Genomic DNA, 23,437 nt, shown 5'->3' with positions numbered 1-23,437 from the left:
TTTCAGATCTGCATATGAAAACAACACGCCTACCTTTGTTGCACATAGCTGCCTGCCTGTCTCTAGTTACCCCACTGGCTGTAGCTGCGTCCCTTCCGACATGGAATAACACCAACTGTAACGATAAACTGAAAATTAACAGTATAAACCTGCATCATTTTGGACTCTGGTATTTGCTGAATCCGGGTGACCTGACAATCGATGGTGGTGCCGCTGGTGATTCTGGCCTTCTTGGAATCTGTTGGGCCTATGTGTTAGCTCACACATCACTTGGGTATCCATGGTAACTACCACAACATGGTCATCTGCAGTTTACATCTAGCCCGTGGCATTGAATGGCATTTTAAAAGTGCTAAGGGTCCTGGTGCAATAATCCTCCCATGAGGATCAGCCTCAACGGCTTTGTAGATTGCACTCATGTCAGCAACTCCATATACATTTTTTTTTCTTCATGCTTCTTTCTTCATCCTTTTTTCTTTCTGTCATTCAGACTTTCATTCATTCGATCTCTCTCACTCACTTGCTTTAACTCATTTCTTCTCACTCACTCACTCACTCACTCAATCACTCACTCACTCATTCACTCTCACTCACTCTCACTCTCTCACTCACTCGCTCACTAAGTCAGTCTCTCTCTCTCTCTTTTTCTTTTTATATATATTTTTTTCCGTCTTCTTCTTCTTCTTCTTCAGACCCTGTCATAGCACTAATGCCTTTCCAATACCACCAGCAGATGGAGACACTCCATTGCAACATTGGTTGTGAGCAGCAGTTTCTAAAAACAAATGCCTCATGGCGGATTTCCCATCCATCAATGGATGGTAAATTTTGTTTTTATCATTCACTGACCACAGAAACCAATGCATGGTCAAGCAACAGCAATGACACACCCTTGTGTATAGGCATGAGACCCTCATGTCATTTAACAGGATTCAGCACCACCCACAAGACAGCTACCTGTCATGTCATGTCAAACCTGCACAGGTGTGCTAGATTATTATTATTTCGTTTTATTTTATTTTTGTACACCAATCAGTGTGCAAACATGGTCATTAAAACGCTAAATGAATAGACGTTCATAAACCAGTCAGTGCAACTCATCATTTTGGTCTCCAATTCTCAAACTCAAATTCTCACCCACGGAGGATTAAATGAGAATCTTTCTTGTTTAACACTGGAATGGGGTGGTGCACTGTTCACTACCCGAAGATACTGCCACATCGGGTCAATGCATAGGGCGACAGAAGCAAGCTTCCAAATCAGCTCCCTTTCTCAAAAATCCATTTAATTTATGGTCCCCAGATAGGGAACGTATGTATCAGTATGTGCTCACAAGTCACCCAAGTGCAAGTATTCACACAAAAAAAAAACGTGCCTCAGGATGCGATCTGTCGCAAGATCCTTTCTTTTTTTACACTTGATCTAAGCCAAAAGGCCTAGAGGGGATAACCGGGAAAGGGGTGGACCCAACCATGTCCCCTTCATGAGCACTCACATTACTCATAGGAATGGAAGGAAGGCTGGCAGCCAACCAGCCTCCCATACACTTTCTGGGTGGGTGGCAGTCAGCCACCCATACATACATACAGCACAGGCTAAACCCACATCATCACTTAAAAAAAGGACAGGCGACCATTGCACTCTGATGGAGCATTTAGCAATGCAATCCATAGCCTGGCTTTTGCCTGAACCCCCATCACTCCTCCTCTTGCATATAAGACAATATTTCAGATCTGCATATGAAAACAACACGCCTACCTTTGTTGCACATAGCTGCCTGCCTGTCTCTAGTTACCCCACTGGCTGTAGCTGCGTCCCTTCCGACATGGAATAACACCAACTGTAACGATAAACTGAAAATTAACAGTATAAACCTGCATCATTTTGGACTCTGGTATTTGCTGAATCCGGGTGACCTGACAATCGATGGTGGTGCCGCTGGTGATTCTGGCCTTCTTGGAATATGTTGGGCCTATGTGTTAGCTCACACATCACTTGGGTATCCATGGTAACTACCACAACATGGTCATCTGCAGTTTACATCTAGCCCGTGGCATTGAATGGCATTTTAAAAGTGCTAAGGGTCCTGGTGCAATAATCCTCCCATGAGGATCAGCCTCAACGGCTTTGTAGATTGCACTCATGTCAGCAACTCCATATACATTTTTTTTTCTTCATGCTTCTTTCTTCATCCTTTTTTCTTTCTGTCATTCAGACTTTCATTCATTCGATCTCTCTCACTCACTTGCTTTAACTCATTTGTTCTCACTCACTCACTCACTCACTCAATCACTCACTCACTCATTCACTCTCACTCACTCTCACTCTCTCACTCACTCGCTCACTAAGTCAGTCTCTCTCTCTCTCTCTCTTTTTCTTTTTATATATATTTTTTTCCGTCTTCTTCTTCTTCTTCTTCTTCTTCTTCAGACCCTGTCATAGCACTAATGCCTTTCCAATACCACCAGCAGATGGAGACACTCCATTGCAACATTGGTTGTGAGCAGCAGTTTCTAAAAACAAATGCCTCATGGCGGATTTCCCATCCATCAATGGATGGTAAATTTTGTTTTTATCATTCACTGACCACAGAAACCAATGCATGGTCAAGCAACAGCAATGACACACCCTTGTGTATAGGCATGAGACCCTCATGTCATTTAACAGGATTCAGCACCACCCACAAGACAGCTACCTGTCATGTCATGTCAAACCTGCACAGGTGTGCTAGATTATTATTATTTAGTTTTATTTTATTTTTTTACACCAATCAGTGTGCAAACATGGTCATTAAAACGCTAAATGAATAGACGTTCACCAGTCAGTGCAACTCATCATTTTGGTCTCCAATTCTCAAACTCAAATTCTCACCCACGGAGGATTAAATGAGAATCTTTCTTGTTTAACACTGGAATGGGGTGGTGCACTGTTCACTACCCGAAGATACTGCCACATCGGGTCAATGCATAGGGCGACAGAAGCAAGCTTCCAAATCAGCTCCCTTTCTCAAAAATCCATTTAATTTATGGTCCCCAGATAGGGAACGTATGTATCAGTATGTGCTCACAAGTCACCCAAGTGCAAGTATTCACACAAAAAAAAACGTGCCTCAGGATGCGATCTGTCGCAAGATCCTTTCTTTTTTTACACTTGATCTAAGCCAAAAGGCCTAGAGGGGATAACCGGGAAAGGGGTGGACCCAACCATGTCCCCTTCATGAGCACTCACATTACTCATAGGAATGGAAGGAAGGCTGGCAGCCAACCAGCCTCCCATACACTTTCTGGGTGGGTGGCAGTCAGCCACCCATACATACATACAGCACAGGCTAAACCCACATCATCACTTAAAAAAAGGACAGGCGACCATTGCACTCTGATGGAGCATTTAGCAATGCAATCCATAGCCTGGCTTTTGCCTGAACCCCCATCACTCCTCCTCTTGCATATAAGACAATATTTCAGATCTGCATATGAAAACAACACGCCTACCTTTGTTGCACATAGCTGCCTGCCTGTCTCTAGTTACCCCACTGGCTGTAGCTGCGTCCCTTCCGACATGGAATAACACCAACTGTAACGATAAACTGAAAATTAACAGTATAAACCTGCATCATTTTGGACTCTGGTATTTGCTGAATCCGGGTGACCTGACAATCGATGGTGGTGCCGCTGGTGATTCTGGCCTTCTTGGAATCTGTTGGGCCTATGTGTTAGCTCACACATCACTTGGGTATCCATGGTAACTACCACAACATGGTCATCTGCAGTTTACATCTAGCCCGTGGCATTGAATGGCATTTTAAAAGTGCTAAGGGTCCTGGTGCAATAATCCTCCCATGAGGATCAGCCTCAACGGCTTTGTAGATTGCACTCATGTCAGCAACTCCATATACATTTTTTTTTCTTCATGCTTCTTTCTTCATCCTTTTTTCTTTCTGTCATTCAGACTTTCATTCATTCGATCTCTCTCACTCACTTGCTTTAACTCATTTGTTCTCACTCACTCACTCACTCACTCAATCACTCACTCACTCATTCACTCTCACTCACTCTCACTCTCTCACTCACTCGCTCACTAAGTCAGTCTCTCTCTCTCTCTCTCTTTTTCTTTTTATATATATTTTTTTCCGTCTTCTTCTTCTTCTTCTTCTTCAGACCCTGTCATAGCACTAATGCCTTTCCAATACCACCAGCAGATGGAGACACTCCATTGCAACATTGGTTGTGAGCAGCAGTTTCTAAAAACAAATGCCTCATGGCGGATTTCCCATCCATCAATGGATGGTAAATTTTGTTTTTATCATTCACTGACCACAGAAACCAATGCATGGTCAAGCAACAGCAATGACACACCCTTGTGTATAGGCATGAGACCCTCATGTCATTTAACAGGATTCAGCACCACCCACAAGACAGCTACCTGTCATGTCATGTCAAACCTGCACAGGTGTGCTAGATTATTATTATTTAGTTTTATTTTATTTTTTTACACCAATCAGTGTGCAAACATGGTCATTAAAACGCTAAATGAATAGACGTTCATAAACCAGTCAGTGCAACTCATCATTTTGGTCTCCAATTCTCAAACTCAAATTCTCACCCACGGAGGATTAAATGAGAATCTTTCTTGTTTAACACTGGAATGGGGTGGTGCACTGTTCACTACCCGAAGATACTGCCACATCGGGTCAATGCATAGGGCGACAGAAGCAAGCTTCCAAATCAGCTCCCTTTCTCAAAAATCCATTTAATTTATGGTCCCCAGATAGGGAACGTATGTATCAGTATGTGCTCACAAGTCACCCAAGTGCAAGTATTCACACAAAAAAAAAAACGTGCCTCAGGATGCGATCTGTCGCAAGATCCTTTCTTTTTTTACACTTGATCTAAGCCAAAAGGCCTAGAGGGGATAACCGGGAAAGGGGTGGACCCAACCATGTCCCCTTCATGAGCACTCACATTACTCATAGGAATGGAAGGAAGGCTGGCAGCCAACCAGCCTCCTATACACTTTCTGGGTGGGTGGCAGTCAGCCACCCATACATACATACAGCACAGGCTAAACCCACATCATCACTTAAAAAAAGGACAGGCGACCATTGCACTCTGATGGAGCATTTAGCAATGCAATCCATAGCCTGGCTTTTGCCTGAACCCCCATCACTCCTCCTCTTGCATATAAGACAATATTTCAGATCTGCATATGAAAACAACACGCCTACCTTTGTTGCACATAGCTGCCTGCCTGTCTCTAGTTACCCCACTGGCTGTAGCTGCGTCCCTTCCGACATGGAATAACACCAACTGTAACGATAAACTGAAAATTAACAGTATAAACCTGCATCATTTTGGACTCTGGTATTTGCTGAATCCGGGTGACCTGACAATCGATGGTGGTGCCGCTGGTGATTCTGGCCTTCTTGGAATCTGTTGGGCCTATGTGTTAGCTCACACATCACTTGGGTATCCATGGTAACTACCACAACATGGTCATCTGCAGTTTACATCTAGCCCGTGGCATTGAATGGCATTTTAAAAGTGCTAAGGGTCCTGGTGCAATAATCCTCCCATGAGGATCAGCCTCAACGGCTTTGTAGATTGCACTCATGTCAGCAACTCCATATACATTTTTTTTTCTTCATGCTTCTTTCTTCATCCTTTTTTCTTTCTGTCATTCAGACTTTCATTCATTCGATCTCTCTCACTCACTTGCTTTAACTCATTTGTTCTCACTCACTCACTCACTCACTCACTCACTCAATCACTCACTCACTCATTCACTCTCACTCACTCTCACTCTCTCACTCACTCGCTCACTAAGTCAGTCTCTCTCTCTCTCTCTCTTTTTCTTTTTATATATATTTTTTTCCGTCTTCTTCTTCTTCTTCTTCAGACCCTGTCATAGCACTAATGCCTTTCCAATACCACCAGCAGATGGAGACACTCCATTGCAACATTGGTTGTGAGCAGCAGTTTCTAAAAACAAATGCCTCATGGCGGATTTCCCATCCATCAATGGATGGTAAATTTTGTTTTTATCATTCACTGACCACAGAAACCAATGCATGGTCAAGCAACAGCAATGACACACCCTTGTGTATAGGCATGAGACCCTCATGTCATTTAACAGGATTCAGCACCACCCACAAGACAGCTACCTGTCATGTCATGTCAAACCTGCACAGGTGTGCTAGATTATTATTATTTAGTTTTATTTTATTTTTTTACACCAATCAGTGTGCAAACATGGTCATTAAAACGCTAAATGAATAGACGTTCATAAACCAGTCAGTGCAACTCATCATTTTGGTCTCCAATTCTCAAACTCAAATTCTCACCCACGGAGGATTAAATGAGAATCTTTCTTGTTTAACACTGGAATGGGGTGGTGCACTGTTCACTACCCGAAGATACTGCCACATCGGGTCAATGCATAGGGCGACAGAAGCAAGCTTCCAAATCAGCTCCCTTTCTCAAAAATCCATTTAATTTATGGTCCCCAGATAGGGAACGTATGTATCAGTATGTGCTCACAAGTCACCCAAGTGCAAGTATTCACACAAAAAAAAAAACGTGCCTCAGGATGCGATCTGTCGCAAGATCCTTTCTTTTTTTACACTTGATCTAAGCCAAAAGGCCTAGAGGGGATAACCGGGAAAGGGGTGGACCCAACCATGTCCCCTTCATGAGCACTCACATTACTCATAGGAATGGAAGGAAGGCTGGCAGCCAACCAGCCTCCCATACACTTTCTGGGTGGGTGGCAGTCAGCCACCCATACATACATACAGCACAGGCTAAACCCACATCATCACTTAAAAAAAGGACAGGCGACCATTGCACTCTGATGGAGCATTTAGCAATGCAATCCATAGCCTGGCTTTTGCCTGAACCCCCATCACTCCTCCTCTTGCATATAAGACAATATTTCAGATCTGCATATGAAAACAACACGCCTACCTTTGTTGCACATAGCTGCCTGCCTGTCTCTAGTTACCCCACTGGCTGTAGCTGCGTCCCTTCCGACATGGAATAACACCAACTGTAACGATAAACTGAAAATTAACAGTATAAACCTGCATCATTTTGGACTCTGGTATTTGCTGAATCCGGGTGACCTGACAATCGATGGTGGTGCCGCTGGTGATTCTGGCCTTCTTGGAATCTGTTGGGCCTATGTGTTAGCTCACACATCACTTGGGTATCCATGGTAACTACCACAACATGGTCATCTGCAGTTTACATCTAGCCCGTGGCATTGAATGGCATTTTAAAAGTGCTAAGGGTCCTGGTGCAATAATCCTCCCATGAGGATCAGCCTCAACGGCTTTGTAGATTGCACTCATGTCAGCAACTCCATATACATTTTTTTTTCTTCATGCTTCTTTCTTCATCCTTTTTTCTTTCTGTCATTCAGACTTTCATTCATTCGATCTCTCTCACTCACTTGCTTTAACTCATTTGTTCTCACTCACTCACTCACTCACTCAATCACTCACTCACTCATTCACTCTCACTCACTCTCACTCTCTCACTCACTCGCTCACTAAGTCAGTCTCTCTCTCTCTTTTTCTTTTTATATATATTTTTTTCCGTCTTCTTCTTCTTCTTCTTCAGACCCTGTCATAGCACTAATGCCTTTCCAATACCACCAGCAGATGGAGACACTCCATTGCAACATTGGTTGTGAGCAGCAGTTTCTAAAAACAAATGCCTCATGGCGGATTTCCCATCCATCAATGGATGGTAAATTTTGTTTTTATCATTCACTGACCACAGAAACCAATGCATGGTCAAGCAACAGCAATGACACACCCTTGTGTATAGGCATGAGACCCTCATGTCATTTAACAGGATTCAGCACCACCCACAAGACAGCTACCTGTCATGTCATGTCAAACCTGCACAGGTGTGCTAGATTATTATTATTTAGTTTTATTTTATTTTTTTACACCAATCAGTGTGCAAACATGGTCATTAAAACGCTAAATGAATAGACGTTCATAAACCAGTCAGTGCAACTCATCATTTTGGTCTCCAATTCTCAAACTCAAATTCTCACCCACGGAGGATTAAATGAGAATCTTTCTTGTTTAACACTGGAATGGGGTGGTGCACTGTTCACTACCCGAAGATACTGCCACATCGGGTCAATGCATAGGGCGACAGAAGCAAGCTTCCAAATCAGCTCCCTTTCTCAAAAATCCATTTAATTTATGGTCCCCAGATAGGGAACGTATGTATCAGTATGTGCTCACAAGTCACCCAAGTGCAAGTATTCACACAAAAAAAAACGTGCCTCAGGATGCGATCTGTCGCAAGATCCTTTCTTTTTTTACACTTGATCTAAGCCAAAAGGCCTAGAGGGGATAACCGGGAAAGGGGTGGACCCAACCATGTCCCCTTCATGAGCACTCACATTACTCATAGGAATGGAAGGAAGGCTGGCAGCCAACCAGCCTCCTATACACTTTCTGGGTGGGTGGCAGTCAGCCACCCATACATACATACAGCACAGGCTAAACCCACATCATCACTTAAAAAAAGGACAGGCAACCATTGCACTCTGATGGAGCATTTAGCAATGCAATCCATAGCCTGGCTTTTGCCTGAACCCCCATCACTCCTCCTCTTGCATATAAGACAATATTTCAGATCTGCATATGAAAACAACACGCCTACCTTTGTTGCACATAGCTGCCTGCCTGTCTCTAGTTACCCCACTGGCTGTAGCTGCGTCCCTTCCGACATGGAATAACACCAACTGTAACGATAAACTGAAAATTAACAGTATAAACCTGCATCATTTTGGACTCTGGTATTTGCTGAATCCGGGTGACCTGACAATCGATGGTGGTGCCGCTGGTGATTCTGGCCTTCTTGGAATCTGTTGGGCCTATGTGTTCGCTCACACATCACTTGGGTATCCATGGTAACTACCACAACATGGTCATCTGCAGTTTACATCTAGCCCGTGGCATTGAATGGCATTTTAAAAGTGCTAAGGGTCCTGGTGCAATAATCCTCCCATGAGGATCAGCCTCAACGGCTTTGTAGATTGCACTCATGTCAGCAACTCCATATACATTTTTTTTTCTTCATGCTTCTTTCTTCATCCTTTTTTCTTTCTGTCATTCAGACTTTCATTCATTCGATCTCTCTCACTCACTTGCTTTAACTCATTTGTTCTCACTCACTCACTCACTCAATCACTCACTCACTCATTCACTCTCACTCACTCTCACTCTCTCACTCACTCGCTCACTAAGTCAGTCTCTCTCTCTCTCTCTCTTTTTCTTTTTATATATATTTTTTTCCGTCTTCTTCTTCTTCTTCTTCTTCAGACCCTGTCATAGCACTAATGCCTTTCCAATACCACCAGCAGATGGAGACACTCCATTGCAACATTGGTTGTGAGCAGCAGTTTCTAAAAACAAATGCCTCATGGCGGATTTCCCATCCATCAATGGATGGTAAATTTTGTTTTTATCATTCACTGACCACAGAAACCAATGCATGGTCAAGCAACAGCAATGACACACCCTTGTGTATAGGCATGAGACCCTCATGTCATTTAACAGGATTCAGCACCACCCACAAGACAGCTACCTGTCATGTCATGTCAAACCTGCACAGGTGTGCTAGATTATTATTATTTAGTTTTATTTTATTTTTTTACACCAATCAGTGTGCAAACATGGTCATTAAAACGCTAAATGAATAGACGTTCATAAACCAGTCAGTGCAACTCATCATTTTGGTCTCCAATTCTCAAACTCAAATTCTCACCCACGGAGGATTAAATGAGAATCTTTCTTGTTTAACACTGGAATGGGGTGGTGCACTGTTCACTACCCGAAGATACTGCCACATCGGGTCAATGCATAGGGCGACAGAAGCAAGCTTCCAACTCAGCTCCCTTTCTCAAAAATCCATTTAATTTATGGTCCCCAGATAGGGAACGTATGTATCAGTATGTGCTCACAAGTCACCCAAGTGCAAGTATTCACACAAAAAAAAACGTGCCTCAGGATGCGATCTGTCGCAAGATCCTTTCTTTTTTTACACTTGATCTAAGCCAAAAGGCCTAGAGGGGATAACCGGGAAAGGGGTGGACCCAACCATGTCCCCTTCATGAGCACTCACATTACTCATAGGAATGGAAGGAAGGCTGGCAGCCAACCAGCCTCCCATACACTTTCTGGGTGGGTGGCAGTCAGCCACCCATACATACATACAGCACAGGCTAAACCCACATCATCACTTAAAAAAAGGACAGGCGACCATTGCACTCTGATGGAGCATTTAGCAATGCAATCCATAGCCTGGCTTTTGCCTGAACCCCCATCACTCCTCCTCTTGCATATAAGACAATATTTCAGATCTGCATATGAAAACAACACGCCTACCTTTGTTGCACATAGCTGCCTGCCTGTCTCTAGTTACCCCACTGGCTGTAGCTGCGTCCCTTCCGACATGGAATAACACCAACTGTAACGATAAACTGAAAATTAACAGTATAAACCTGCATCATTTTGGACTCTGGTATTTGCTGAATCCGGGTGACCTGACAATCGATGGTGGTGCCGCTGGTGATTCTGGCCTTCTTGGAATCTGTTGGGCCTATGTGTTAGCTCACACATCACTTGGGTATCCATGGTAACTACCACAACATGGTCATCTGCAGTTTACATCTAGCCCGTGGCATTGAATGGCATTTTAAAAGTGCTAAGGGTCCTGGTGCAATAATCCTCCCATGAGGATCAGCCTCAACGGCTTTGTAGATTGCACTCATGTCAGCAACTCCATATACATTTTTTTTTCTTCATGCTTCTTTCTTCATCCTTTTTTCTTTCTGTCATTCAGACTTTCATTCATTCGATCTCTCTCACTCACTTGCTTTAACTCATTTGTTCTCACTCACTCACTCACTCACTCAATCACTCACTCACTCATTCACTCTCACTCACTCTCACTCTCTCACTCACTCGCTCACTAAGTCAGTCTCTCTCTCTCTCTCTCTTTTTCTTTTTATATATATTTTTTTCCGTCTTCTTCTTCTTCTTCTTCAGACCCTGTCATAGCACTAATGCCTTTCCAATACCACCAGCAGATGGAGACACTCCATGGCAACATTGGTTGTGAGCAGCAGTTTCTAAAAACAAATGCCTCATGGCGGATTTCCCATCCATCAATGGATGGTAAATTTTGTTTTTATCATTCACTGACCACAGAAACCAATGCATGGTCAAGCAACAGCAATGACACACCCTTGTGTATAGGCATGAGACCCTCATGTCATTTAACAGGATTCAGCACCACCCACAAGACAGCTACCTGTCATGTCATGTCAAACCTGCACAGGTGTGCTAGATTATTATTATTTAGTTTTATTTTATTTTTTTACACCAATCAGTGTGCAAACATGGTCATTAAAACGCTAAATGAATAGACGTTCATAAACCAGTCAGTGCAACTCATCATTTTGGTCTCCAATTCTCAAACTCAAATTCTCACCCACGGAGGATTAAATGAGAATCTTTCTTGTTTAACACTGGAATGGGGTGGTGCACTGTTCACTACCCGAAGATACTGCCACATCGGGTCAATGCATAGGGCGACAGAAGCAAGCTTCCAAATCAGCTCCCTTTCTCAAAAATCCATTTAATTTATGGTCCCCAGATAGGGAACGTATGTATCAGTATGTGCTCACAAGTCACCCAAGTGCAAGTATTCACACAAAAAAAAAAACGTGCCTCAGGATGCGATCTGTCGCAAGATCCTTTCTTTTTTTACACTTGATCTAAGCCAAAAGGCCTAGAGGGGATAACCGGGAAAGGGGTGGACCCAACCATGTCCCCTTCATGAGCACTCACATTACTCATAGGAATGGAAGGAAGGCTGGCAGCCAACCAGCCTCCCATACACTTTCTGGGTGGGTGGCAGTCAGCCACCCATACATACATACAGCACAGGCTAAACCCACATCATCACTTAAAAAAAGGACAGGCGACCATTGCACTCTGATGGAGCATTTAGCAATGCAATCCATAGCCTGGCTTTTGCCTGAACCCCCATCACTCCTCCTCTTGCATATAAGACAATATTTCAGATCTGCATATGAAAACAACACGCCTACCTTTGTTGCACATAGCTGCCTGCCTGTCTCTAGTTACCCCACTGGCTGTAGCTGCGTCCCTTCCGACATGGAATAACACCAACTGTAACGATAAACTGAAAATTAACAGTATAAACCTGCATCATTTTGGACTCTGGTATTTGCTGAATCCGGGTGACCTGACAATCGATGGTGGTGCCGCTGGTGATTCTGGCCTTCTTGGAATCTGTTGGGCCTATGTGTTAGCTCACACATCACTTGGGTATCCATGGTAACTACCACAACATGGTCATCTGCAGTTTACATCTAGCCCGTGGCATTGAATGGCATTTTAAAAGTGCTAAGGGTCCTGGTGCAATAATCCTCCCATGAGGATCAGCCTCAACGGCTTTGTAGATTGCACTCATGTCAGCAACTCCATATACATTTTTTTTTCTTCATGCTTCTTTCTTCATCCTTTTTTCTTTCTGTCATTCAGACTTTCATTCATTCGATCTCTCTCACTCACTTGCTTTAACTCATTTGTTCTCACTCACTCACTCACTCACTCAATCACTCACTCACTCATTCACTCTCACTCACTCTCACTCTCTCACTCACTCGCTCACTAAGTCAGTCTCTCTCTCTCTCTTTTTCTTTTTATATATATTTTTTTCCGTCTTCTTCTTCTTCTTCTTCAGACCCTGTCATAGCACTAATGCCTTTCCAATACCACCAGCAGATGGAGACACTCCATTGCAACATTGGTTGTGAGCAGCAGTTTCTAAAAACAAATGCCTCATGGCGGATTTCCCATCCATCAATGGATGGTAAATTTTGTTTTTATCATTCACTGACCACAGAAACCAATGCATGGTCAAGCAACAGCAATGACACACCCTTGTGTATAGGCATGAGACCTTCATGTCATTTAACAGGATTCAGCACCACCCACAAGACAGCTACCTGTCATGTCATGTCAAACCTGCACAGGTGTGCTAGATTATTATTATTTAGTTTTATTTTATTTTTTTACACCAATCAGTGTGCAAACATGGTCATTAAAACGCTAAATGAATAGACGTTCATAAACCAGTCAGTGCAACTCATCATTTTGGTCTCCAATTCTCAAACTCAAATTCTCACCCACGGAGGATTAAATGAGAATCTTTCTTGTTTAACACTGGAATGGGGTGGTGCACTGTTCACTACCCGAAGATACTGCCACATCGGGTCAATGCATAGGGCGACAGAAGCAAGCTTCCAAATCAGCTCCCTTTCTCAAAAATCCATTTAATTTATGGTCCCCAGATAGGGAACGTATGTATCAGTATGTGCTCACAAGTCACCCAAGTGCAAGTATTCACACAAAAAAAAACGTGCCTCAGGATGCGATCTGTCGCAAGATCCTTTCTTTTTTTACACTTGATCTAAGCCAAAAGGCCTAGAGGGGATAACCGGGAAAGGGGTGGACCCAACCATGTCCCCTTCATGAGCACTCACATTACTCATAGGAATGGAAGGAAGGCTGGCAGCCAACCAGCCTCCTATACACTTTCTGGGTGGGTGGCAGTCAGCCACCCATACATACATACAGCACAGGCTAAACCCACATCATCACTTAAAAAAAGGACAGGCAACCATTGCACTCTGATGGAGCATTTAGCAATGCAATCCATAGCCTGGCTTTTGCCTGAACCCCCATCACTCCTCCTCTTGCATATAAGACAATATTTCAGATCTGCATATGAAAACAACACGCCTACCTTTGTTGCACATAGCTGCCTGCCTGTCTCTAGTTACCCCACTGGCTGTAGCTGCGTCCCTTCCGACATGGAATAACACCAACTGTAACGATAAACTGAAAATTAACAGTATAAACCTGCATCATTTTGGACTCTGGTATTTGCTGAATCCGGGTGACCTGACAATCGATGGTGGTGCCGCTGGTGATTCTGGCCTTCTTGGAATCTGTTGGGCCTATGTGTTAGCTCACACATCACTTGGGTATCCATGGTAACTACCACAACATGGTCATCTGCAGTTTACATCTAGCCCGTGGCATTGAATGGCATTTTAAAAGTGCTAAGGGTCCTGGTGCAATAATCCTCCCATGAGGATCAGCCTCAACGGCTTTGTAGATTGCACTCATGTCAGCAACTCCATATACATTTTTTTTTCTTCATGCTTCTTTCTTCATCCTTTTTTCTTTCTGTCATTCAGACTTTCATTCATTCGATCTCTCTCACTCACTTGCTTTAACTCATTTGTTCTCACTCACTCACTCACTCAATCACTCACTCACTCATTCACTCTCACTCACTCTCACTCTCTCACTCACTCGCTCACTAAGTCAGTCTCTCTCTCTCTCTCTCTTTTTCTTTTTATATATATTTTTTTCCGTCTTCTTCTTCTTCTTCTTCTTCAGACCCTGTCATAGCACTAATGCCTTTCCAATACCACCAGCAGATGGAGACACTCCATTGCAACATTGGTTGTGAGCAGCAGTTTCTAAAAACAAATGCCTCATGGCGGATTTCCCATCCATCAATGGATGGTAAATTTTGTTTTTATCATTCACTGACCACAGAAACCAATGCATGGTCAAGCAACAGCAATGACACACCCTTGTGTATAGGCATGAGACCCTCATGTCATTTAACAGGATTCAGCACCACCCACAAGACAGCTACCTGTCATGTCATGTCAAACCTGCACAGGTGTGCTAGATTATTATTATTTAGTTTTATTTTATTTTTTTACACCAATCAGTGTGCAAACATGGTCATTAAAACGCTAAATGAATAGACGTTCATAAACCAGTCAGTGCAACTCATCATTTTGGTCTCCAATTCTCAAACTCAAATTCTCACCCACGGAGGATTAAATGAGAATCTTTCTTGTTTAACACTGGAATGGGGTGGTGCACTGTTCACTACCCGAAGATACTGCCACATCGGGTCAATGCATAGGGCGACAGAAGCAAGCTTCCAACTCAGCTCCCTTTCTCAAAAATCCATTTAATTTATGGTCCCCAGATAGGGAACGTATGTATCAGTATGTGCTCACAAGTCACCCAAGTGCAAGTATTCACACAAAAAAAAACGTGCCTCAGGATGCGATCTGTCGCAAGATCCTTTCTTTTTTTACACTTGATCTAAGCCAAAAGGCCTAGAGGGGATAACCGGGAAAGGGGTGGACCCAACCATGTCCCCTTCATGAGCACTCACATTACTCATAGGAATGGAAGGAAGGCTGGCAGCCAACCAGCCTCCCATACACTTTCTGGGTGGGTGGCAGTCAGCCACCCATACATACATACAGCACAGGCTAAACCCACATCATCACTTAAAAAAAGGACAGGCGACCATTGCACTCTGATGGAGCATTTAGCAATGCAATCCATAGCCTGGCTTTTGCCTGAACCCCCATCACTCCTCCTCTTGCATATAAGACAATATTTCAGATCTGCATATGAAAACAACACGCCTACCTTTGTTGCACATAGCTGCCTGCCTGTCTCTAGTTACCCCACTGGCTGTAGCTGCGTCCCTTCCGACATGGAATAACACCAACTGTAACGATAAACTGAAAATTAACAGTATAAACCTGCATCATTTTGGACTCTGGTATTTGCTGAATCCGGGTGACCTGACAATCGATGGTGGTGCCGCTGGTGATTCTGGCCTTCTTGGAATCTGTTGGGCCTATGTGTTAGCTCACACATCACTTGGGTATCCATGGTAACTACCACAACATGGTCATCTGCAGTTTACATCTAGCCCGTGGCATTGAATGGCATTTTAAAGTGCTAAGGGTCCTGGTGCAATAATCCTCCCATGAGGATCAGCCTCAACGGCTTTGTAGATTGCACTCATGTCAGCAACTCCATATACATTTTTTTTTCTTCATGCTTCTTTCTTCATCCTTTTTTCTTTCTGTCATTCAGACTTTCATTCATTCGATCTCTCTCACTCACTTGCTTTAACTCATTTGTTCTCACTCACTCACTCACTCACTCAATCACTCACTCACTCATTCACTCTCACTCACTCTCACTCTCTCACTCACTCGCTCACTAAGTCAGTCTCTCTCTCTCTCTCTCTTTTTCTTTTTATATATATTTTTTTCCGTCTTCTTCTTCTTCTTCTTCAGACCCTGTCATAGCACTAATGCCTTTCCAATACCACCAGCAGATGGAGACACTCCATGGCAACATTGGTTGTGAGCAGCAGTTTCTAAAAACAAATGCCTCATGGCGGATTTCCCATCCATCAATGGATGGTAAATTTTGTTTTTATCATTCACTGACCACAGAAACCAATGCATGGTCAAGCAACAGCAATGACACACCCTTGTGTATAGGCATGAGACCCTCATGTCATTTAACAGGATTCAGCACCACCCACAAGACAGCTACCTGTCATGTCATGTCAAACCTGCACAGGTGTGCTAGATTATTATTATTTAGTTTTATTTTATTTTTTTACACCAATCAGTGTGCAAACATGGTCATTAAAACGCTAAATGAATAGACGTTCATAAACCAGTCAGTGCAACTCATCATTTTGGTCTCCAATTCTCAAACTCAAATTCTCACCCACGGAGGATTAAATGAGAATCTTTCTTGTTTAACACTGGAATGGGGTGGTGCACTGTTCACTACCCGAAGATACTGCCACATCGGGTCAATGCATAGGGCGACAGAAGCAAGCTTCCAAATCAGCTCCCTTTCTCAAAAATCCATTTAATTTATGGTCCCCAGATAGGGAACGTATGTATCAGTATGTGCTCACAAGTCACCCAAGTGCAAGTATTCACACAAAAAAAAACGTGCCTCAGGATGCGATCTGTCGCAAGATCCTTTCTTTTTTTACACTTGATCTAAGCCAAAAGGCCTAGAGGGGATAACCGGGAAAGGGGTGGACCCAACCATGTCCCCTTCATGAGCACTCACATTACTCATAGGAATGGAAGGAAGGCTGGCAGCCAACCAGCCTCCCATACACTTTCTGGGTGGGTGGCAGTCAGCCACCCATACATACATACAGCACAGGCTAAACCCACATCATCACTTAAAAAAAGGACAGGCGACCATTGCACTCTGATGGAGCATTTAGCAATGCAATCCATAGCCTGGCTTTTGCCTGAACCCCCATCACTCCTCCTCTTGCATATAAGACAATATTTCAGATCTGCATATGAAAACAACACGCCTACCTTTGTTGCACATAGCTGCCTGCCTGTCTCTAGTTACCCCACTGGCTGTAGCTGCGTCCCTTCCGACATGGAATAACACCAACTGTAACGATAAACTGAAAATTAACAGTATAAACCTGCATCATTTTGGACTCTGGTATTTGCTGAATCCGGGTGACCTGACAATCGATGGTGGTGCCGCTGGTGATTCTGGCCTTCTTGGAATCTGTTGGGCCTATGTGTTAGCTCACACATCACTTGGGTATCCATGGTAACTACCACAACATGGTCATCTGCAGTTTACATCTAGCCCGTGGCATTGAATGGCATTTTAAAAGTGCTAAGGGTCCTGGTGCAATAATCCTCCCATGAGGATCAGCCTCAACGGCTTTGTAGATTGCACTCATGTCAGCAACTCCATATACATTTTTTTTTCTTCATGCTTCTTTCTTCATCCTTTTTTCTTTCTGTCATTCAGACTTTCATTCATTCGATCTCTCTCACTCACTTGCTTTAACTCATTTGTTCTCACTCACTCACTCACTCACTCAATCACTCACTCACTCATTCACTCTCACTCACTCTCACTCTCTCACTCACTCGCTCACTAAGTCAGTCTCTCTCTCTCTCTTTTTCTTTTTATATATATTTTTTTCCGTCTTCTTCTTCTTCTTCTTCAGACCCTGTCATAGCACTAATGCCTTTCCAATACCACCAGCAGATGGAGACACTCCATTGCAACATTGGTTGTGAGCAGCAGTTTCTAAAAACAAATGCCTCATGGCGGATTTCCCATCCATCAATGGATGGTAAATTTTGTTTTTATCATTCACTGACCACAGAAACCAATGCATGGTCAAGCAACAGCAATGACACACCCTTGTGTATAGGCATGAGACCCTCATGTCATTTAACAGGATTCAGCACCACCCACAAGACAGCTACCTGTCATGTCATGTCAAACCTGCACAGGTGTGCTAGATTATTATTATTTAGTTTTATTTTATTTTTTTACACCAATCAGTGTGCAAACATGGTCATTAAAACGCTAAATGAATAGACGTTCATAAACCAGTCAGTGCAACTCATCATTTTGGTCTCCAATTCTCAAACTCAAATTCTCACCCACGGAGGATTAAATGAGAATCTTTCTTGTTTAACACTGGAATGGGGTGGTGCACTGTTCACTACCCGAAGATACTGCCACATCGGGTCAATGCATAGGGCGACAGAAGCAAGCTTCCAAATCAGCTCCCTTTCTCAAAAATCCATTTAATTTATGGTCCCCAGATAGGGAACGTATGTATCAGTATGTGCTCACAAGTCACCCAAGTGCAAGTATTCACACAAAAAAAAAACGTGCCTCAGGATGCGATCTGTCGCAAGATCCTTTCTTTTTTTACACTTGATCTAAGCCAAAAGGCCTAGAGGGGATAACCGGGAAAGGGGTGGACCCAACCATGTCCCCTTCATGAGCACTCACATTACTCATAGGAATGGAAGGAAGGCTGGCAGCCAACCAGCCTCCCATACACTTTCTGGGTGGGTGGCAGTCAGCCACCCATACATACATACAGCACAGGCTAAACCCACATCATCACTTAAAAAAAGGACAGGCGACCATTGCACTCTGATGGAGCATTTAGCAATGCAATCCATAGCCTGGCTTTTGCCTGAACCCCCATCACTCCTCCTCTTGCATATAAGACAATATTTCAGATCTGCATATGAAAACAACACGCCTACCTTTGTTGCACATAGCTGCCTGCCTGTCTCTAGTTACCCCACTGGCTGTAGCTGCGTCCCTTCCGACATGGAATAACACCAACTGTAACGATAAACTGAAAATTAACAGTATAAACCTGCATCATTTTGGACTCTGGTATTTGCTGAATCCGGGTGACCTGACAATCGATGGTGGTGCCGCTGGTGATTCTGGCCTTCTTGGAATCTGTTGGGCCTATGTGTTAGCTCACACATCACTTGGGTATCCATGGTAACTACCACAACATGGTCATCTGCAGTTTACATCTAGCCCGTGGCATTGAATGGCATTTTAAAAGTGCTAAGGGTCCTGGTGCAATAATCCTCCCATGAGGATCAGCCTCAACGGCTTTGTAGATTGCACTCATGTCAGCAACTCCATATACATTTTGTTTTCTTCATGCTTCTTTCTTCATCCTTTTTTCTTTCTGTCATTCAGACTTTCATTCATTCGATCTCTCTCACTCACTTGCTTTAACTCATTTGTTCTCACTCACTCACTCACTCACTCAATCACTCCCTCACTCATTCACTCTCACTCACTCTCACTCTCTCACTCACTCGCTCACTAAGTCAGTCTCTCTCTCTCTCTCTCTTTTTCTTTTTATATATATTTTTTTCCGTCTTCTTCTTCTTCTTCTTCAGACCCTGTCATAGCACTAATGCCTTTCCAATACCACCAGCAGATGGAGACACTCCATTGCAATATTGGTTGTGAGCAGCAGTTTCTAAAAACAAATGCCTCATGGCGGATTTCCCATCCATCAATGGATGGTAAATTTTGTTTTTATCATTCACTGACCACAGAAACCAATGCATGGTCAAGCAACAGCAATGACACACCCTTGTGTATAGGCATGAGACCCTCATGTCATTTAACAGGATTCAGCACCACCCACAAGACAGCTACCTGTCATGTCATGTCAAACCTGCACAGGTGTGCTAGATTATTATTATTTAGTTTTATTTTATTTTTTTACACCAATCAGTGTGCAAACATGGTCATTAAAACGCTAAATGAATAGACGTTCATAAACCAGTCAGTGCAACTCATCATTTTGGTCTCCAATTCTCAAACTCAAATTCTCACCCACGGAGGATTAAATGAGAATCTTTCTTGTTTAACACTGGAATGGGGTGGTGCACTGTTCACTACCCGAAGATACTGCCACATCGGGTCAATGCATAGGGCGACAGAAGCAAGCTTCCAAATCAGCTCCCTTTCTCAAAAATCCATTTAATTTATGGTCCCCATATAGGGAACGTATGTATCAGTATGTGCTCACAAGTCACCCAAGTGCAAGTATTCACACAAAAAAAAACGTGCCTCAGGATGCGATCTGTCGCAAGATCCTTTCTTTTTTTTACACTTGATCTAAGCCAAAAGGCCTAGAGGGGATAACCGGGAAAGGGGTGGACCCAACCATGTCCCCTTCATGAGCACTCACATTACTCATAGGAATGGAAGGAAGGCTGGCAGCCAACCAGCCTCCTATACACTTTCTGGGTGGGTGGCAGTCAGCCACCCATACATACATACAGCACAGGCTAAACCCACATCATCACTTAAAAAAAGGACAGGCGACCATTGCACTCTGATGGAGCATTTAGCAATGCAATCCATAGCCTGGCTTTTGCCTGAACCCCCATCACTCCTCCTCTTGCATATAAGACAATATTTCAGATCTGCATATGAAAACAACACGCCTACCTTTGTTGCACATAGCTGCCTGCCTGTCTCTAGTTACCCCACTGGCTGTAGCTGCGTCCCTTCCGACATGGAATAACACCAACTGTAACGATAAACTGAAAATTAACAGTATAAACCTGCATCATTTTGGACTCTGGTATTTGCTGAATCCGGGTGACCTGACAATCGATGGTGGTGCCGCTGGTGATTCTGGCCTTCTTGGAATCTGTTGGGCCTATGTGTTAGCTCACACATCACTTGGGTATCCATGGTAACTACCACAACATGGTCATCTGCAGTTTACATCTAGCCCGTGGCATTGAATGGCATTTTAAAAGTGCTAAGGGTCCTGGTGCAATAATCCTCCCATGAGGATCAGCCTCAACGGCTTTGTAGATTGCACTCATGTCAGCAACTCCATATACATTTTTTTTTCTTCATGCTTCTTTCTTCATCCTTTTTTCTTTCTGTCATTCAGACTTTCATTCATTCGATCTCTCTCACTCACTTGCTTTAACTCATTTGTTCTCACTCACTCACTCACTCACTCAATCACTCACTCACTCATTCACTCTCACTCACTCTCACTCTCTCACTCACTCGCTCACTAAGTCAGTCTCTCTCTCTCTCTTTTTCTTTTTATATATATTTTTTTCCGTCTTCTTCTTCTTCAGACCCTGTCATAGCACTAATGCCTTTCCAATACCACCAGCAGATGGAGACACTCCATTGCAACATTGGTTGTGAGCAGCAGTTTCTAAAAACAAATGCCTCATGGCGGATTTCCCATCCATCAATGGATGGTAAATTTTGTTTTTATCATTCACTGACCACAGAAACCAATGCATGGTCAAGCAACAGCAATGACACACCCTTGTGTATAGGCATGAGACCCTCATGTCATTTAACAGGATTCAGCACCACCCACAAGACAGCTACCTGTCATGTCATGTCAAACCTGCACAGGTGTGCTAGATTATTATTATTTAGTTTTATTTTATTTTTTTTACACCAATCAGTGTGCAAACATGGTCATTAAAACGCTAAATGAATAGACGTTCATAAACCAGTCAGTGCAACTCATCATTTTGGTCTCCAATTCTCAAACTCAAATTCTCACCCACGGAGGATTAAATGAGAATCTTTCTTGTTTAACACTGGAATGGGGTGGTGCACTGTTCACTACCCGAAGATACTGCCACATCGGGTCAATGCATAGGGCGACAGAAGCAAGCTTCCAAATCAGCTCCCTTTCTCAAAAATCCATTTAATTTATGGTCCCCAGATAGGGAACGTATGTATCAGTATGTGCTCACAAGTCACCCAAGTGCAAGTATTCACACAAAAAAAAACGTGCCTCAGGATGCGATCTGTCGCAAGATCCTTTCTTTTTTTTACACTTGATCTAAGCCAAAAGGCCTAGAGGGGATAACCGGGAAAGGGGTGGACCCAACCATGTCCCCTTCATGAGCACTCACATTACTCATAGGAATGGAAGGAAGGCTGGCAGCCAACCAGCCTCCTATACACTTTCTGGGTGGGTGGCAGTCAGCCACCCATACATACATACAGCACAGGCTAAACCCACATCATCACTTAAAAAAAGGACAGGCGACCATTGCACTCTGATGGAGCATTTAGCAATGCAATCCATAGCCTGGCTTTTGCCTGAACCCCCATCACTCCTCCTCTTGCATATAAGACAATATTTCAGATCTGCATATGAAAACAACACGCCTACCTTTGTTGCACATAGCTGCCTGCCTGTCTCTAGTTACCCCACTGGCTGTAGCTGCGTCCCTTCCGACATGGAATAACACCAACTGTAACGATAAACTGAAAATTAACAGTATAAACCTGCATCATTTTGGACTCTGGTATTTGCTGAATCCGGGTGACCTGACAATCGATGGTGGTGCCGCTGGTGATTCTGGCCTTCTTGGAATCTGTTGGGCCTATGTGTTAGCTCACACATCACTTGGGTATCCATGGTAACTACCACAACATGGTCATCTGCAGTTTACATCTAGCCCGTGGCATTGAATGGCATTTTAAAAGTGCTAAGGGTCCTGGTGCAATAATCCTCCCATGAGGATCAGCCTCAACGGCTTTGTAGATTGCACTCATGTCAGCAACTCCATATACATTTTTTTTTCTTCATGCTTCTTTCTTCATCCTTTTTTCTTTCTGTCATTCAGACTTTCATTCATTCGATCTCTCTCACTCACTTGCTTTAACTCATTTGTTCTCACTCACTCACTCACTCACTCAATCACTCACTCACTCATTCACTCTCACTCACTCTCACTCTCTCACTCACTCGCTCACTAAGTCAGTCTCTCTCTCTCTCTTTTTCTTTTTATATATATTTTTTTCCGTCTTCTTCTTCTTCAGACCCTGTCATAGCACTAATGCCTTTCCAATACCACCAGCAGATGGAGACACTCCATTGCAACATTGGTTGTGAGCAGCAGTTTCTAAAAACAAATGCCTCATGGCGGATTTCCCATCCATCAATGGATGGTAAATTTTGTTTTTATCATTCACTGACCACAGAAACCAATGCATGGTCAAGCAACAGCAATGACACACCCTTGTGTATAGGCATGAGACCCTCATGTCATTTAACAGGATTCAGCACCACCCACAAGACAGCTACCTGTCATGTCATGTCAAACCTGCACA

At 43.4% G+C, this 23,437-nt stretch overlaps 13 pseudogenes; all 13 read right to left on the bottom strand.

Annotated features, from left to right (window-relative positions):
- Positions 1-1,182: 1,182 nt before the first annotated feature.
- Positions 1,183-1,447, bottom strand: LOC130288035 (U2 spliceosomal RNA; annotated as a pseudogene).
- A 1,469-nt stretch (positions 1,448-2,916) lies between these two features.
- LOC130286702 (U2 spliceosomal RNA) lies at positions 2,917-3,180 on the bottom strand (annotated as a pseudogene).
- Positions 3,181-4,647: 1,467 nt separating this feature from the next.
- On the bottom strand, positions 4,648-4,913 carry LOC130288326 (U2 spliceosomal RNA; annotated as a pseudogene).
- Positions 4,914-6,385: 1,472 nt separating this feature from the next.
- LOC130288324 (U2 spliceosomal RNA) lies at positions 6,386-6,651 on the bottom strand (annotated as a pseudogene).
- Positions 6,652-8,109: 1,458 nt separating this feature from the next.
- Positions 8,110-8,373, bottom strand: LOC130286701 (U2 spliceosomal RNA; annotated as a pseudogene).
- A 1,463-nt stretch (positions 8,374-9,836) lies between these two features.
- On the bottom strand, positions 9,837-10,100 carry LOC130288477 (U2 spliceosomal RNA; annotated as a pseudogene).
- Positions 10,101-11,564: 1,464 nt separating this feature from the next.
- LOC130288323 (U2 spliceosomal RNA) lies at positions 11,565-11,830 on the bottom strand (annotated as a pseudogene).
- A 1,460-nt stretch (positions 11,831-13,290) lies between these two features.
- LOC130286700 (U2 spliceosomal RNA) lies at positions 13,291-13,554 on the bottom strand (annotated as a pseudogene).
- Positions 13,555-15,017: 1,463 nt separating this feature from the next.
- LOC130288476 (U2 spliceosomal RNA) lies at positions 15,018-15,281 on the bottom strand (annotated as a pseudogene).
- A 1,463-nt stretch (positions 15,282-16,744) lies between these two features.
- Positions 16,745-17,008, bottom strand: LOC130286699 (U2 spliceosomal RNA; annotated as a pseudogene).
- A 1,460-nt stretch (positions 17,009-18,468) lies between these two features.
- Positions 18,469-18,733, bottom strand: LOC130288033 (U2 spliceosomal RNA; annotated as a pseudogene).
- Positions 18,734-20,197: 1,464 nt separating this feature from the next.
- On the bottom strand, positions 20,198-20,462 carry LOC130288741 (U2 spliceosomal RNA; annotated as a pseudogene).
- A 1,455-nt stretch (positions 20,463-21,917) lies between these two features.
- Positions 21,918-22,182, bottom strand: LOC130288570 (U2 spliceosomal RNA; annotated as a pseudogene).
- Positions 22,183-23,437: the final 1,255 nt, after the last annotated feature.

The sequence above is a fragment of the Hyla sarda genome, chromosome 8 (assembly GCF_029499605.1).
Source record: "Hyla sarda isolate aHylSar1 chromosome 8, aHylSar1.hap1, whole genome shotgun sequence".
NCBI classification, from domain to species: Eukaryota; Metazoa; Chordata; class Amphibia; order Anura; family Hylidae; genus Hyla; species Hyla sarda.
The sequence above is the reverse complement of the archived record's forward strand: the minus strand, read 5'-3'. Positions and strand labels throughout refer to the sequence as shown.